This window comes from Aethina tumida, chromosome 4 (assembly GCF_024364675.1).
Source record: "Aethina tumida isolate Nest 87 chromosome 4, icAetTumi1.1, whole genome shotgun sequence".
NCBI classification, from domain to species: Eukaryota; Metazoa; Arthropoda; class Insecta; order Coleoptera; family Nitidulidae; genus Aethina; species Aethina tumida.
Window position 1 is genome coordinate 28156857 of NC_065438.1, and position 15618 is coordinate 28172474.

Below are 15618 nucleotides of genomic sequence, written 5' to 3' on the forward strand. Positions count from 1 at the left end.
CTTTTTGGTGTTATGAGTATTTCCAAACAAATAATTTGAAAAAAAATGATATGTGTCCAGAGCTCAATTTGTAAGCTATAATAACTTGTTTATTATTATTATTATTATTGGCAAACGTAAAAACCTGTAACAGACTCTTTAAAATTGATGTTAAAAAGAACGATGTGCTAAAATTGGGATCGGCGGGCTAAAGCTTCAAGTCAATGGGAACAATTTCAAACTGCTTTTATAGATGGATTGAATTATTTTTTATCTCGTTTCTTGTTGCTCTATTACATTTTTTTAATGGATTTCTTATGTAACAGTGAGTATGTGGTTAAAATTTTTCGGATAAATTGTGAAACACCTTGTATATAAAATAAAATAAATCTATAAGCTACACAAAAAATATGTTATGTTATCTACATATCTTAACAATTGATTATTTGTTTGAACATTAGTAATTATCACAAGCTTTAATGAAAGAAACTATTTGTTTAATAATTAGTTAAATTTATTTAATTTATAATAACATAAATTACATAATTTTGAAAATCTTAATTTTTTTCCTATATTTTAATTTCAAACTCAGATTTGAGTTATACAATATATATTTTTTGAGGTAACTAACTAAAAAAGTCACTAAAGTTATTCGCAATACGTCAATTGTCAGTTTTCACATATATTTCAAAAAAGGCCAGAGGTATTAAAATATGCTTAACGTAACTTAACCCTATGTTGAATACTTTGCAATATTAATTGTCTCGAAATTTATCAGAAATATCTAGCTAATTACACAAATTACATAATTTTGAAAACCTTGATTTTTTATATATTTTAATATCAAAATCAAATTTGGTTTTAAAATATCTCAACATTATAAAAAACTTTCGAGGTAAGTATCTTATGTTACTTAAAAAAGTCAAAAAAAGAATAAAAAGTTACAAGAGCATAAATTAGGTAAAAATTTTTAGAATATAAATTTTTTTTTAATATGAGTATCTTGTATTTACATAAAAAAGCGTAAAAAAAGTAAATAAAAGTATGGCAAATGTCAGTTTTCATAAATACTTCAGAACCGGTCACAGATATCAATATGGTTTATGCTACTTAATATTCTAAAAAAGTTGTGGTCTAGACACTTAAGTTAGCTTTTTTCCTATCTGGTCTGGAAATACTCGTAATACCAAAAATAATCAATTTGGAACAGCTTGTAAATTCAATAAATTAATAAAAAAGATTTCTAAAATGTTTCCTCATTTTTGATATGCTCTTTTTACAGTAAATAATATTGTTTGTACATTCAAACGTTTTTTTTTTTACTTAATTCTATTATGCATTGAAACAAATTTATTTTAGATGGTTATAATAACATATATTTTTAATAAAATATTTCAATATATTTTAACATACCTATATTTGAATTATTTTTTTGACCTTTCTAACGGATTTCTACTATAAAGATAGTATCAGAAATTAATGTATTGAACTGCCTACGAGCATATGTTTTGTGCTAGAGATAAATGAAACCGAACATTATTACTATTGCTTAAATACTAATATATTGCTTTGCAAAGACACTTATAAATGTACTGTTGTATCTGCTAAATAAATAATAAATTAACAATAAACAGTTAATTCCACTTTAAAAATGAAACTATTCTCACACGTTATCGCAATTTGGAACACAGATCAGTTCGACGCACTATGATAGTAGTTTCAGGTTTTATATCACCGGTGTCACGTTGAGATATTGCGAAGAGATTTTTTTTTTGAAAGCTAGTCTAACACATTTCGTCTATCCAGAGGCGATCATTGACCTATCACCATCATCTACCTATCTTTGGACCCATGTCGGATTACCAGCCACATATCATAAAAAGTAATGGTGCCGAAAAAATGCAGCCCAAACTAAAGTCAGATTCAGAGATTTCACTCGAGAACCAAGTTTCTATAAACAAATAAATCCTAGCAACAATTTTCTATGTCATCTGCTTTTGACAAAAAACAACCGTTCGACGATAAATGTGTGTAAAATATAATGGGTTTTATCGATTCTGACATTCCTTACCGTTGCTATAAATGTTCTTTTGATGACAATTTATGAATATCTATAACTAATTAATTATTTTTTTTTTCTTTAACACAAACAAAATTTAATTTGCAAAAATCTCAAGGCTTTTGTGATTTTACAAGGTAATAAATTTTCATTAATTATTAAACTTCCAAAATTTCTACCGTAATAAATTATTAATTTTAGTTTTAAAATTAATTAAATTCTTGAAATATTAACTCCTAATTAGGAAGAAGCTTCAAGACTAATATTTAAGTTAGCAAAATGTTTTAAATTTACTAGAGTTCCCATTATTAATTTAATATATAATGAACTGAATGATAATAATATTAAAAAAAATAATTATATTGTTACTCTATGAAAAACATATTTTAATTCATACTTAATACAAAACTAAAATTTGAATTTTTTAATTTATCTAAATGCTGAATTCCATTTTCTAAATAAACTTTTTGATTAAATATAAAAAAGGTGTCTACTCAATTACGTCTTATAATCTTATAAGAAGTGTCAAAGGTGAAATAAAATCAAAGGTACGAAAAGTATAGGGTTCCAACCGGCCCAAAACTACTAAATGAGTTTGGGATTCTTTCAATATGTGGCGCTACTATAGAATGGTATACTTTATACCCAGGTGAAAGGTCAGGTAACATAAAGGGTGTAAACCCTATAGGGTCCTAGATAATATGAGGGTTATCCTATAAACATACTGTAAAAAAAATCAAGTTAACATTTTCTTCAATATAGGGCGCTAGTTGTATTATACTTTTATTTCTTATTAAGAAACTTTTGCCGTTAACTTTTAACAACAATCAGTATGTACCTGACTTTATAATTATAGAAAATTTAAAACCGCAATTAAAACATTACAAAGTCCCACAACAAAATTAATTAAAAGCATTTATTAATGAAACTCGTTAATTTCAATCACGGTAGTTTGTTTTAATTCCACTCGTATTTTACAATTAATGTTTTCCCAACCTTCTAAAATGCAATCTTCAATAAGACACATTTTATTGTAACATTAAAAGCAATTAATACAAGTTATAGGAATCCAAAGAAGGTCAAGCTTTTATTTAATTGGTTGCAATTAAAATGCATATCCTAATACGACACTAAAAAGTGTGAATAAAAATTACGTGTAATATTTATGTTAATATACAAACAATATTTACTATAATCACTGCAAATTCTCCACGAGTTTTTTTTGTTATAACTGTGCCTGAAATATTTATCGTATGCGACAGAATGTAACAAACAATGAGTCCCATCGTATGTAGGATACAAATTTGTATGCCTGCAACGTAACTATGAAATAATGTTTAAAAATAAAAAGAAAAACGATTTATTGCTGCCGCAAAATAAATATTAATCACGTGCAAATCGTCAATGTCAGGAGTGTTCGTCTTCTTTTTAACAAAAGTTTGCAACTGCCCCGGCTGAATTTTAATTCGGCTAGGAAACACACGAATCTATCGCTAAATTATTCAATATACAACATTATATAATTGCAATGGCTTTGTTTGTTTTGCATAAAGCCACCACACCTTCCTCGTAGTCCGGTAGCGGATTAAAATTTAGGCGTTAGCTGATAGCTTTTGATTTACATTTTTACCTGACTTGACGTAGACAATTGACTGGGAAATGTCACAGCTCTGAAAAAATATCCCGTTATCCTTGTCTGGATTTTAAATTTATTATCTTTAAATTAAGTTAAAATGTAAATTAAAAAATTTTATCATATCATGATATGATATTCTAGCTATAATTACAACTTGTAGTTACGACGTAATATGCAAGTACAAATAGAAAATACTAACAAACACCCCGAAAAAGTACTAATCTTCCAAAATGTTAATATATAATGTAAAGAACTTAATAATTTAGTATGATTTTTAAATAAATTTATAAAATCAAACGTATATCTATTATAAAAAGAAAAAGGTCAATGTTTTAAAATCTAAATAATAAATTGTATTATTAACCCAAACTATAAACCATTTAAACATCTTACTTAATTTTTAAAAACTTAAAAACATTATTACTAATTACTAAATAAACAAACAAAAGATAAAGTAAATATTATTAACACAAAAATACATTAAAATAAACTTTTGCTTGATTTAAAAACAAGATAAACAAAAAGAATAAAGTAAAATGGTTTATGATAATTTAGTTTTCATTGTATATATAATTTATAATCATGTAATTAGTAGCATCCTTTAATTTATATCTAGAGATTATTTCTTTTTAAGAATTCTTTAATTAAATGATGTCTTTCTCAAATAATGTAATTTTAGATAGGTTCAATACCCAAATCTGATAAATAAAATATAAATACCTAATATTCTAGTGAATAAAATTATATTTAAAAATTTGGATTTTAACGCCTTAATATACAGACATAAAATCACTCCCTCCTTACGTCTGACAACTTTTCACATCAAGAATGTTGAGAAATGTGGGAACTGAATTTCAGGTCAACCTATTTTATTGTCAAGAGCTGTAAGAAAAACAATTTAAATAATTAATGAATTAAATTAAATTGTAAGTTTGTTTTAATCACAAAATAAATCACCTTAATACTCTAAGTACTCTTTCAATTTTTGACAAGACTAATATTGATAATTTTCTTTAATCACTGTATAATATTAACAATGCTATTGATTCAGTATTATTACTATTAGACCTTATTTTTTAATCCTTTTTTATCATTAAAAATGTCGAATTTGTAAATACCGATGTTTTATTTTTGTAAAGGCATATATCACTGTTAATTTATTTGTTTTGTTGTGCCGAATGGATGTGACTGTTGGGACAAGATTTCGACTTTCTAAACACAAAAACCAGACGGCAATCCAGTTACATAACTAAAACGCCGCTTCGAGGTCCGATGCCCTAAAATCGTTAAAACCATAGTCGTAAAATAACACACCTTTATATAATGATTAAAAAAATACAAGCGACTCGGATTTTTACTACGGTACTAGCTGGAATGGAGGAGTGGACCATTACGTTCGAGCGCCGAAAACAAATGTGCCGTGTCCGGTTAGTTGCGATGGGCAAATGTTTTGTCTTCCGGCATAGGTGACTAGATGGATGATAACTATGGTCATAAATCAAGGGTTGCCGATTAAAACCAAGGCCGATTGATTTACTTTGGACCTTCTCTCCGGTGCCGACAACCTTCCAAACGTTTTAACCACCTGAAATATCGGCTATTAATTAATTCACTCTTACTTTACGGTTCTCAATGGTAATTGATTGATAAATTGTGTTTACGATAACCAACCTTTAATTATCTCATGTTGTAAATTTTTTCTACGGTGATCTCTCTCGATTTTATCAATGACCGTTTTCCAATTATTTTTTTGCATTTCCTGATATTTTAAGACCTGCACGTCGAATTATTGCAAACACAGTTGATTGAATCAAAGATAAAGTATGATTCAGTTCATCCGAATTAGCACGTGGTGCCTTTAATCGTTGGAAACGGTCTTCGAGTGTCTCGACCCAAATACCCGTATGAATCAGCGCGAGTGGTAACAATAACAGTCTAAGGAAGATTTGTTGCACATATTTATTTCGACACTTCCTTTCTCACACCTGCATCTCTCGCCTCTCCAACGTGCATCCAATCCCTCGTTCATCTTGCGCCTATCCTAGCCATCCTTCGCGCTCTTTTCCGCATTTTTCCCACTCCGGTGGCGCAACAATTAACAGGCCGCGCGCGGGAGAGGTTCGAAAAAATCCGCGTGATTTATTTGATGTTGTGGGTCGAGAGCGATTTATGTTGAGAAACATGAAAATACACCCTAAACTATAAATACGGTGACTCACCTCGCCATCCCGTAACGTGCAATTTCAATCTCGTGCCTCGAACCACACAACACAAGGGCAAATACACTTTGTGTTGTTTCTTAATTTAGAGCACTTTACTGATATTGTTTTAAAATATTACATGTTTCGAACTTATAATAATAAAATGACACAAATTACATGAATTTAATTAAAATTCAACAGACGGTAATAAATAATACTGAAGGCTCACACAAAATAGAAAGTAATAATGTGTAATTTTTGATGGTTATATTATTTTTTAATTGTTCATTCATTAACCCTTTAATATTTTTATGTTTATACTTGTACATTAAGTTCATAGTTTTCTAATAATAAAAGTGTAATTGTGCCCTTGTATATATATATATATAATTTCATCTCTTCCTTTTCGTCCGATTTTAATAAACTTTTTTAATTGTAATCATTTTTAGGCATGAAAATTAAAGAAAACATTCTAGCAAATCTAACTACACTACTAAATTAAGCACCCCCTGAACTGGGTATATATAAATTTTAATTTAATTTAATACTTCAATAATATATATTATTCTTCAGTAATTCTTCTGTTATATTGAATTTCAATTCTATTATTCCACTGATTACATATACTTATCGAAAAGCATTTGATTCTATTGAGTTTTGAGAGAGACATCATGTATGACAAAGACAGTAAATGTCTCTCACTATGGGGCAAAATTGCAGACTTTGAATGTCTCTGTCATGTTTGATATCTCTCTCAAAATACAATCGGATCAAACACTTTTCAATCGGTATGAACATTGGTGTATGAAGTCATTGACTTCTCATTTCAGGGTTTCATATTTTAAATTTTTCACTTATATATCAAGTTCATAATATTCCAATAGATTGGATTTTGTGATTCCTTGTATATGTAGATGTTAATCTTCATTGCTCAAATGTTTAAATGTGGGTGAATAAAATAAATGTACTTGTTTATTAATTTTACTATTTTATTTTAATTTTTTACAATTTCACAAACTACCTGGGGATAGACGGGATATTTGACATGTGCCTTTTGTTGTAAGAGATTTTTAATAAACAGTTTGATTTTCATATTATGAAGTTTTTTCTATTAAGTATCCCATCTTACCCCGGTCTCCCATATAAGTAATGGTTCCCTCTTTGTGCAATTAGAATTTCAACTAGAGTTGATGATAGATCATTGCTTTAATAAAATGTATATCGCATCATTCCATTAATAAAATGTATATCTTTAATTTTTTACTTGTATGTCAAATTTATATGCTCCTTCCTAACAGTGTAGGTTTGTATCATAATTATCCTGTATAGGTGGAATTTCATCTCATTTATTCTACTGCTTAAATGTTTAAATGTCATTCCATTGACTAAAAAACGTAAGAACATTAGTGGATAATATAAATTTATTGATTTATGATTGTTCATTTGCGTATTTTAAAATTTCAAATGTTTGAATGTTGGTAAATAAAATAAATTTATTTGTTAATTAAAACTTTGATTTTTTATTAATATTTCAAATCCATAGGCTTGTTTGTATATGTTTGTGATTCTACTCTTGTATGTGTAGAAGTCCACAACTCCTTCATTGTTTAACATTTCACAATTATTAAATGTATGAATGTATAATCACTTGTTTATTGAAATTTTCATATTTTGAATTTCTTCGATATATATCTATTTCATGTGCTTTTAAGGGAGTAAGTTTAGTTTACTTCATTTGTATATGTAGAACTTGATTACAGACTTGAATTTTGCAACATATAATATCACTATATTTTAAAGTATATACTCAAAAGGTTTATTTTATTATGTTGATTCAATGCATTAATTATATCAAAAATTATTAAACATCATATTTGTACAAACATTTGCTCTAGTTCAGTCACGCCGTTGACATTTAGGGGTAACAGCTAATGTGCTCCATATATCATAACAATTATTTATCAATTAATCTCTGACATTACATTGTTAGACCTCCTCGGGGAGCGATATATGGCTGCTGAGAAATTGATTTTTTTCTCAACCAATCCCACACAAGTGCTAATTATAATCTACGTTGTTGCGAACGTTCGATTGAAGACTTGAAACAATGCACCTAATTATACAGTGTGAATTTTTTATGTCACCGACGATTTTTAATAATGTGGTGTAGAAACTATAGCACGCAATTTTGCAAAGGCTTCAACATTTTAAAACATACGGTTTTATAGTATTTTTTTGAGACTAGCTTCCGCTACACAAAAAAACAATTAAGTTAAAGCTTTAAATCTGACAAAAATATTGTTTTATCCGTTTGAGATACCGAGATAAGTGGTTGTTAAATAATATGACTAGCTCAAAAATTCACATATTGTTTTATTTAATTAAACCTGAGAAATTCGGGAGCCGAGGAAGGCAAAAGACATCCGGGCACCACGGTTGTCGTGGTGCGCCTTGATTTAAAAAAGAATACCATTCTCACGTTTTCGGTTTCCGGTTTATGGGATTAAAACGTCTCGTATTTTACTAAAAATTTTCTTATCTGGCTTACAACATCTTGCCCACGTAAATTTTACTTATTTCGAATAATTCAACCAGTGTTACCAAGTTGGCTGCGCCGAATCATGTCGGGAGACAATTCAATGAAAAATTATCATTTATTTTGTTTCGTTGCGGCATTCGGTCTTATATGATAAGAGGCTGAGCTGAGCAGATTAACCAGCTACCGTGCACCGTTACCGGTTTCTCTAAGATTTAATTGAACGTCTGTCGTACAAGAAGTCAATAATGAGGGGCGGAATAAAACATAATAGCTCTTTTCATTTATGTTCTGATGCGTCGCTTACTTAGTCTTTTTAGTATTTTTAGTCATAATCTCAGCGTACACTATATTTATCAGTTATTAATTTAAAAATGTATGTTTAATTACAAAATCAAAAATATTTATTTTAAAATATCCTTTCAGTATTTGTGTTGATTGAATTTGTATCAATATTGTATGCATTACAATACATATTATTAATATTATCACTTACTATTATTATAACTTTTGGTTTTAAAGTAAAAATATTTGGTATCTTAATAGTTAATTAATTAATTAATACTTTTGAAGAAATAAGGAAATATTAAGCTAACAACACTTACAGACTATCCCAAAAAATTAAGAATTCTAAAATAAATTTATTTAGTCTATATATTGTCAAATTAATTAATTATTATTATTATTATTATTATTTATAAAATATAACTTACATATATTACAATAAGTATACTATTTTTTTGTGATATATTAAAAATGTAAAATAATAAATAAGTCAAAATGCAATATTAATTAAATTAAAAGTAATTAAGCAACATGTAACGTAGCGAATGTACACATTTTCACAATGAGAGACTGTTAATAAATTGTGACATGTAATTAATTTCGAACATTCTAACATCGATTAAATTTCACTGTTGTCGATTTACAGAAAATATATGGCCGACATAAACTTGAAATTGTTAAATAAATTTTCCTTCAAGGTGAAAAAAATACTGAATCATATATTGCAACTACGTAATCGAACAATTATTTTCGAACGTGTAACAACAATATATAAAAATAGAAATATTATCATTAAAACCACGGTTCACAATAAATTCTGCCAATGATTCATGGTTTTATAAAACCGCAGAATGTTAAGTGTTCAATTTACCATTAAAACTGGCAATAATTAAATGCAAGTTTTTATTATCAATTATTATCAACCCTTTAACGTAAATTAATAGTAAAAATAATGATTGCTTAATTAAGAAATATACATAAAAAATTGCTAAAATATAATGAATGAATGAATAAAAATTATATACAGTCACAAAAACCTAAATTAACATAAATGTGGTCAAATAATTTAAATTCTGCGAAGTAATTGGCACATAAATTAATTTCAATTAGAGTAAATCAAAAGATCATTTGTCGTTATAATTATGCCAAGCACAGCGTCCATTACACCGTATAAAAAAAATGAAATTAAATATTTAAATTAATTGAGGAGCTGCCTCCATAATTTATAGTTTCATTCATGATTTTGATGATTATCCACTAACTTACCTTGATGTATAACTGTATATTTATTTAATTACATAATCGAGGCTATCATGTACCTAAATATTTTAATTTGCTCTTTATTCGGTTAGGATATTAATATTCAAATGTATTCAGACTATTTAGAATACCGTTTGAGATAATTTGTTTCGGATTCGTTTTATGGCAGTTTATGCGAATCGTAAAAATAGGAGATGAATTTGTTTTGTTTTGTGGGACGTAATTTATATTAAAGTTATTCGTATCATAACAATAAGTGTTAGATAGTTAACATATATAACTAAATTAACTGTTATATAAAATTTAGTTTAGTAGGCTTCCACTTTTGTATTTGTTTTCTTTCACACCCGCTCTCTAAATTATATACCACGTGCATATATCATTTTTTTCTTACTTGTGTGATTGCAATTTTATTTCTCGGATAATTGAGTAAATGAGGTGGTAGTGTTTATGAAAGCGTGACCACGATATAATGAAGTAGTGTTGCAAAAACACATGTTACATGTGTTTTTGGCAGTTTAAAACACGAATTTGCTCAAATCATATAAGAAAAATTGAATGTTCAAGTGAAAAAAAGTAGTAAATGATATGCAAAAGCATTATTGAAACTAGTTATGTTATGCAAAGTCGCTATTTTGAATAAATTACCATATCAGTCATTTTAAATCGATTAAATTAAATAATTCTGAGATAAAATCAATAGAATCGATAAAATAAAACACTCGAAAGCTTTAAATTAAATAATTTAAGACGCCTCAAAAGTTCTAGGCATATCCAAAATTTAAATTTGTTTATTATTAAAATGATTCTGAATTGCTGATCGTCTTGATTTGGTGTTCGGTTAGATTTCTTTCGGGAACTTCGTCAGTGTAATTGAGTTACAACGATATTTGTGGTCAGCTGGCACTATTTGATTAGTGCCGGTGCAGAATAGACGTGCGGCATGGCTTTATTGAATGATTGTGCTAAACGGATCAAAATAGGAATTTCGGATGATCGTACGACGGGGGTAACTTTTACTGTACACCTAACCATCGACTGGGCACGTCCAATTCATTATTTCACTGGAGCGGACAACATATTTTATATAAATAATTAAAAAATCCAGTTGAACTGTTTTAATATGCATTCGTTAATAAGTAATAAAAAATTATTAAATAATAAAAACTTGGAAGTATAATATTTTTTCAACTTATTTATTTTTAATCTTCTTATTAGGACGTTCAAATTCATTCTTTATTTTTATATTGAAAATTTAGTTTATTATAACTATAAATTAGTGACTCTTGTTTTTGACATTTTGTGATAAGTAATATTGGTTTATCAAATTAATTCCAGTAAATATATTTGCGACATTTTTTAAAATTATTTAAGCCAAAAGTCATTAATAAATTCATATAAAATTATTAAAAAACTCTTATTATAAACAAGTTAAACAATTTTAATTTAACATACCAATGTTAGTCTTTCATTCATATAATTATTTTCTTGTATTTTGAATTGATTACATGTGATTTAAATTGAGTAATTGACACTTTCTGAAATACGACATGATATTTTGCTTATTTAATTAATAATAGAAGTTTTGAAGAGTGTTGTAATAAAATATCAATCAAAGTCAAAGTCGAAGTTTATTTTTTCCTTTTATCTATTTATATTTTACTTTTATTGTTTAAGTTACTTGTTTATGAAATTAGACTAAATGAGAATTAAAACTAAAAAAATCATATTTATATGTAATTTTCATACTCAAAATATAATTTAATAAACTCAAAAATATGTAGTACAGTCGTTATAAAAGCTAAGGATGTAGTTTCAGCTTCCGTTAATTTCCCCCGATAACTTTTTAATCATAATTATTAAAGGTAAAGGTGAAACTTACGGTCACTAATTGTACGACCTAAAAACTATTTGATGTGCATCGCCAAAAAATTTATGGCCGTTTAAAATTTTATTTATGATTTACACTCTGTAATTAAGCGATGTTACGGAAACAATTAAGTCGGCAATATATAATTTATAATTATTTTGATAGTACCACAAAATGTTTCATTTATTGTTCCAAGAATAATCAAGTATTTATTGCAGAGTAACGCAATAAAGAATTTGTTACTATTTTTAATCGGTTATGTAATTTAACAATGTCAATAACTACAATGTTGCCATAAGTTAAACGTTGACCAATTAATTTTTATTGTTATATTGCAAAATTTTTACGATATTATTTTCTAAAATTGACATTTACTTGATGTATACATGTTAAAACGTGGACCACGGGTTAACCCGTGTGCCGTTGCCTAAAGACCCTGGTGCGAACATGCTAAACAAACGTCCAGATCAGAGGGGTGTATAAACTTTGTATTGTGGCCTAATACGGTGTTTGTTTTTGAGATTTTGTGTACCCCGACTTTGTTACAATATACATACTGTACACGTACCCCGTGGCAGTCGGGGGCTGAGCCCTGTGGGCAGACTCATTAGGGCTTAAAATGCCGTGCCGGCACCTTTATGGCGAATGATTGGCACCGCGGTAGACTTGCGGAAAATGTTGACAGAACGTATGATTGATTAGTAACGAAATTAATCCGCAGTTTTGTTATTTCTGCGGCCGGAATTTGCAATGCAAACTTACCATCCGTCCCCATTTGTTCATCTCAGATTTAACGGAAATTTTCTCAGTTGTAATTTGAATTTTTAGAGAAAAATGTATGTATACTTTATATTATGATGGAAACTAAGTAAATACGTTAACTATTAAATGAATTCTTTCGAATAGTTTTATTAATTACGATTTTTCTAAATATAATAGTTTATTATAATAATTTAAAATATCTAATTAATTCTAATTAATTTAAATAATTAAATTTATTCAAATTAAGAATTAAATGAATTATGAATCATTTGAATAACTGAATTGAATGACGTCCAACTATCAAAGAAATTCATCAAAATAGTTTGTTTCATTTCATTCAGTCCTTATGCCGACAATGTAGTGATAACAAAATTAGTACATTTTATCACTTTTACAATTTCGTGTCAAATAAACTGAATAGGTGGCAACTATTGAATAATTGGATAATTTGTATTCGATACTTCCCAACACAAATAGCATAATTTGATAGTTTCCATTACTAGTTTAATTAAAAATAATAAAAAAATCATATGATTATTATAAATTGGCTATAAAATATAGAATCCTTAAAGATCAGGGATTGAACTGAAAAATAATTCACAAATATTTCACTTGTGTGTTGAATAAATCCAATTCCTGGCAACCATCGAATATTCATTGTTTTTTGTCGATGGTTCCTATCATCATCATCATCAATTTCATATTATTTATTCGATAGTTCCCATCACTAAATTTATATAAGTAGTTAAAACTTGATAGAAGAATAAAGATAATAATATAATTATTCTATTCTTTTTTCCATTGCTTTTATTTAGGTTATATAAATAGTTATATAAATTACCCTTATTCATTTATTCTCATCACTAAGTTTACATGAGTAACTAAAACCTTTCAAAATAGAGGTAATGATATTGTTACTATCATCTATCAAATAATTTGAATATCACCTATAAAATAATTCGATAGTTTCCATTTCATATTTATATAAATATTTAAAGAGTGTCAAAATAAAGCTATTGATATAGTTACTATTTAAGTTGTTTGTCGAAAAGTTCTTTCAATTACTTATCTAATAATTAAAATATGTGACAACAATCGAACAATTCGATAACTTTTATAGCTTCCATCACGTTATATAAATAGTTGTTAAAATAAAGTTAATGATATAGTTACCATTTCAGTTGCCTATCGATTAATTCGAATATCTAGCAACTATCAAATAGTTTGTATAAATAGTTAAAGCTTGTCAAAATACAGGTAATGATATTATTATTATCCTGGTTTTCTACTCAATACCAATTAAAATATGTTTTTATTCGACAGCTTCCATTCACTAAATATATATGTAGTTAAAAGAAAGAAGCTTAGGACAATTCGATAGCTTTCGCATTTCTAACTTTCCATAAATAGTAGGCCAAAATAAAAATAATTAATTAGTTACTATTTTATTTATTAATTTTGTCGAACAATTTAATATTCGGCAACTAACGAATAATTCGATAGTTTTTATTCGGTAATCCTTATCGTTAAGTTGTTATAGAAATCTAAACCGTGTCAAAATAAAAGTAATGATACATAAAATTAAACTAAAAATAATTGAGGTAGGTTAGTGTTGAATGCAAATTCGGCTTAGCAGTGTCCCATTCACAAAATTTGTTTTACTAATGATGGACCTGTTGCTGCGGTCGGGTGCATTTAAATTAATTACAATAATAATAGCGAAACTTGTAGATTATTTAAATAATAATAAAAGTGGCGGCGGGCATTTGCATAAATTCGAACGGGGCGCATCTGCTTAGCCAGAAATCATTAATCTCTTGTACCGCGACCGTTTAAATAATTCTATAAAGAACAGATCCAACACGGTTGAGGAACTGATTAACATAGTTTTACATAAGCGTGCGGTTCGTGTTAATATATTCTTTCACTTTGGAGGCACATAATACCGATTATATTATTTACAAACACTTAGCCATTATACATATTCAATTAATTCTGAGACCACTCACTCGTCTGCTCTTTTTTTTTCGTTCTCTTCTTCGCCGTTGTTTCCACATTCACCGTGTTTACTTTGTGCTTTCTTATTGCCTTGATCCACCCATTGCGGTTCTATTGTCTTCTAATGATTGTATGATTTATTAATCAATCAAAAGTGTCGGAACTATTCATTATAATGTAAAGTTAATTTAATATCTCTATAATCCTTATATATTTAATTGATTTCGTATTCTTACGCAAATTACGTTTTTTGTAAACTAATGAAAATGGGTACAATTCTATTAACATTTTAATGTGTTTTATGACTGTAACAAATATGTTAATTCTTTTGAAAATTAACAAATTAAACAATTAAATGTTGTTTCAAATTACATGTCTTTGCTAAAATAAAATAAATAAAACTCTATTTTAACATTTACTTTACTCTCAAATTTAATTACATATTTTAAAAAATATCTAATTAAAATTTAATAGATTAAATTAAACTATTTACAAAGTTATGTATCAGTTAAATTATTTTTAAACAGTTTATATATTATATTTAGTTTATTCATAATATTTGTCGCTGATTGGATGAGGAAAAAATGCGAAAATATTCTTAAATACTCTATTAAAACTAATTAAAAATTAAAAAATGTATATTAACATAAAAATATAATAGTACAATAATTTGCCTATCTACACATCACAAAAAGAATTTTTAGCATAATATTTAATCAAAAATTGTCTATTTTAATAAATATTTTTTCAGTTCAAATCATTTTTTAAGAAAATTTATTTTAAACCAAAAATATATTATTTCGTATATTATTAGTTAACTAAGCAGGCAGTAAAAATTTTTTAAAAAACAATATTATTTTATTGTTTTGAGGAGTTTTATGGTGTTAATGTTAACATTATATTAATATTAGATAATATAAATATTTAATATATGAGTATATTTATATTATAGATAAATTTTTAGTTAAAAAATAATTCCTCATAAATATAATTTTTAGTTAAAAATTATTTTTCCTTCCATATTATTACTTT